This window comes from Camelina sativa, chromosome 18, assembly GCF_000633955.1.
Source record: "Camelina sativa cultivar DH55 chromosome 18, Cs, whole genome shotgun sequence".
Classification (NCBI taxonomy): domain Eukaryota; kingdom Viridiplantae; phylum Streptophyta; class Magnoliopsida; order Brassicales; family Brassicaceae; genus Camelina; species Camelina sativa.
The window spans coordinates 90,881-94,562 of record NC_025702.1 but is presented as its reverse complement, the minus strand read 5'-3'; the positions used below and the strand labels follow the sequence as shown (position 1 = coordinate 94,562).

Sequence of the window (3,682 nt, the reverse complement as noted above, 5' to 3'; positions counted from 1 at the left end):
AATCTCATTTTTGCTAATATTCTACAAAATCTCAATCAGAGTAAAATTAACATTCTAACTTTAAAATAATATGATTAGAAAATAAAACCGATTTTATCTTCTAGGATCAAAAAAAATATTTTGGTAATCAAATATAATATAAGTTATGTCAGTTGGGTTAAATTTGAAAAATAGTAAAAAGTTTAAATATATGCATATAGATTTACCCATGTATATCTTATTATATAAAGTTTGGTTTTCAAAGTTAGTAACTTACATGATCGTGACACTTAATATGATGTAAAAATCTAATTTTAGTATGATGTAAAACTCTACAGTAAAATTGTATTGCAAAATGGAGTGCGTTAACTATAAATCTGGTTTAAAAAATATATATAACTTACAATTTTATATATTTTTCTTATATCCGCATTAATACGTGGACCTAATCTTGTATAAATATACACATATATGTGTGTGTAAAAGTAAAAATTATCCCATAATGTACCACAGGTTAAATAATTTTTCCATAAATATAAGTTAAATAAGTAACTGAAATATTTTAAAACTTATTTAAATTTTGTTGGAGGTAAGAAAGAGTTATTTAACATAGATTTTCTAATTATATTAAACCTTACTTTGATATTAAACATCTTTCCGTGAGATTTTGGTAGATGGTAGAAATCTAAAATCTCACAAGATTATACAACTCTCTCGGGCAAGTTTGCAATTGAGTTCATTAGAGCGAAACTGGTTTTGATAATTTAAGCTAGACATGGTTCTTCTCTCTGCAATTATAGTTACCTGGATAGTTCAGCTACATTTGATAATCTAGTATATTAACGTTGACGTTGAAGCTAGACAAAAACATCAGAAGGAAAAGAGTTACCGAAGCATACTTGTGAGGTAGTGGGAATCCCTTGCGCCATAGATCAAGGTAGTAGTCGTTTAAAAGCATCCACAGGTACAAACACCTACTTAGAATCCCATAGCTAAAGCTCCTACCATTACAAAAATTTGCAGGATCTGAAAATAATATAACGGGTAACCAATTCCCGGAGAGAGATGCACAGAACTAGCATTGAAAAATCTTAAAAGTGTTTATGGTTTCAGGAAGTAACATACCTTGTGTTTTTTCATACATTGTGTGCTTTCAATGTGTCATTTGATATTAAAATAGAAGTCTATTTCCGTAAAGGTATAAAGAAACAAAATCTCTAAGTTATCAGAGATATGTAGACAAAATGCTTAGTAAGCTTATAAGAACAATAGGAGAGAGCAGCGAAACTATGAATTAAGATTTCTTCAAATATCGACACAAAACATGTCGTGTGAATGGCTTACAATATAAACCATCACGCTGAGTTAATCAGTGGATAATGCAGACAATTAATTTATTTTGTACATAACATGAGACAGAGCTTAGTACCTTAGTTGGTCGAATTATTGTTTAAAATGGTTGCTTCATCATTTTTTTTCTACCACGTATACTGAACGAGCAGAAGAAACAAATTAAAGTAGAGACAAGCCTTGAAGATAAGCTACAATACAAAAACATCTAACATATAGATTTGTTTCTGATGCAAATGTTGTAGCGTATATTTAGATATAGAAAATAACAAAAGAATCAGTTAAAAGTAAAATTTTGGGGCTAATTTTGTAACTATTTGAGAGTGTGTGGAGTAGAAGATGTGCACTGGAAAATCTGCATATACGAGGCACTTGTAAAGCAGCAAGTCCCTATAAATCTGAAAAACCTGTAATCCGTAGGAGGTACACAAAAAAAAGTAACAAAGGAATTGCATGTGGTAGGTACTATCTCGTCTCGATGTTGTATCTCTAGTGCATACGATATGGCTTCACTCAATCTTATATAAATATAAACCTACAAATGAAAATGTTGAAGGTACTTAAAGTGCAGAGACGGACATGGTGGTTTAGTCTCTAATAAATTACTGACATATCAAACGATCATGAGATTTACATGCTTATAATTTTTGTTTCTGGTTAAGTCAAAAAAGAGCAGAAACAAATTTAGTATTTACAGAGGTAAGAACAGTGAATGTAATGTTAAGTTTTGCGTCTGTAACTCTAAACTAGGCTCTAGTCCAGACATATAATAAGCCTGATATTGTTCAATTGTTCTTTCGGGCATTACAGTTAGTTACCTATCCCATTATTAGTTGTGTAACTAGTTTTAATAGTATGCTCAATAGAGAAGACACGCCCAGTAGAGTTACATCAACGAGGAAAATCAAAATAAGCAAATCACAGCCATGTTGCCCACCAAAAAACGACGTATCCCTATTCCATTGAAGGAGCAGTATCCTTTACCTAAGGAGAAGAGAATTGCATCCATAATTGAGAGTAAAGATCCAGATGATATTTTGCTACGAATTCAGAGTATCTAAAGGGATTCTACGTGCCATGGATGAGCTGCATAAATGAGTAAGAAACCCAAACTGAGACCAAAGAAGAGCTTAAACTTGCACGAGGAAGAAGGATTATGATATACATACTTTGCAGCAAGGTATCATCGGATCATGCAATCGTTATAATACTAACCTTTGAACGAAAATGCAATTGTTTAAGCTTGGAGGATAGCATGTGGTAGCTACTATCTTGTCTGGATTTTGTATCTCTATTCCATACGATATGAAATCAATGAAACTAGTATAAATAACAACCTGCAAATGAAAATGTTTTAGTATAAATAACAACCTGCAAATGAAAATGTTTTAGTCTAAATAAAAATAATTCAGAGTAAGCTTAGGGGAGAGCGACACTATGATTTAATTTTTATTCAAATTTCGACACACAACATGTTGGATTTTAACTTGTAATCGCTTCTCTAGTTGAATTGCAGAGCCATGTCATATTGTTCCCGCAATTAAATACACAGAGAAGTTGGAATTAGAACTAAATAGAAGTGAAATTATTGACATGTAAAATAATAGAAGTGAAGAAGCAGGAAGCAGTTACCTAACGAGTGGGAATCTATGTAAAAAAAATATTTCTTGGCGTTTATTGAAAAAAAATGTCAAGTTTTAAAGTGTAGAAATGTATGTACTTCGTTCAACCATATTTTGGAGTAGATAATGTGACCAGTAGAAATGAATTGATAAATGACTTTTACTATTTGTAAATTGTAATCGTGATTAACTTATTCAGTAATAAGAGTTAGAAAATTTCGTGTGAAAGGCTTACACCAAAACCGTAATCCATAGGAGGTACACCAAACGTAACAAAGGAGAAGACTTACTAATCTCGTTCTCTGAGTTTTAGTTCTACTGGCGCCATAGCAAACTGAGACCAAAGAAGAGCTTGTACAGAGGAAGAATGCGTTTACTTGCATCAACCTGCAAATTTAAATGTTGTAGTTACTTCAATTGCAGAGACGCACAAGGTGGTCTTATCTTCTGAAATTATCCCATTATTAGCTGTTACCAGTTTTGAGATTATGCTGTGTAGAGAAGAGATGCCCAGTAGAGCTACATCAACTCCTGAGAGCAGAGAAGCAAATCGCAGCCTCCCAACCGATACTCTTTGTTTCTGGCCCTTAGTGACATTGGCATTACTCTTTTCCATCTTAATATGCCCAGAAGAACATATGAATGCTCATGACTCATCATTATCAGGTATAGTAAAGAAAGGAGGCATCTTTGTGCAACAAAAACAAGACAAAGGAGAAGACTTGCATAAT

General features: G+C 32.5%; 1 long non-coding RNA gene across 1 annotated transcript; it reads right to left on the bottom strand.

Moving 5' to 3' along the window:
- On the bottom strand, positions 2,000 to 3,676 carry LOC104760109. Its single transcript, XR_002036511.1, has 4 exons — positions 3,427 to 3,676; positions 3,242 to 3,338; positions 2,545 to 2,666; positions 2,000 to 2,415 (listed from the first exon to the last, which is right to left on the bottom strand). It is a non-coding gene; the product is annotated as an uncharacterized LOC104760109 (long non-coding RNA).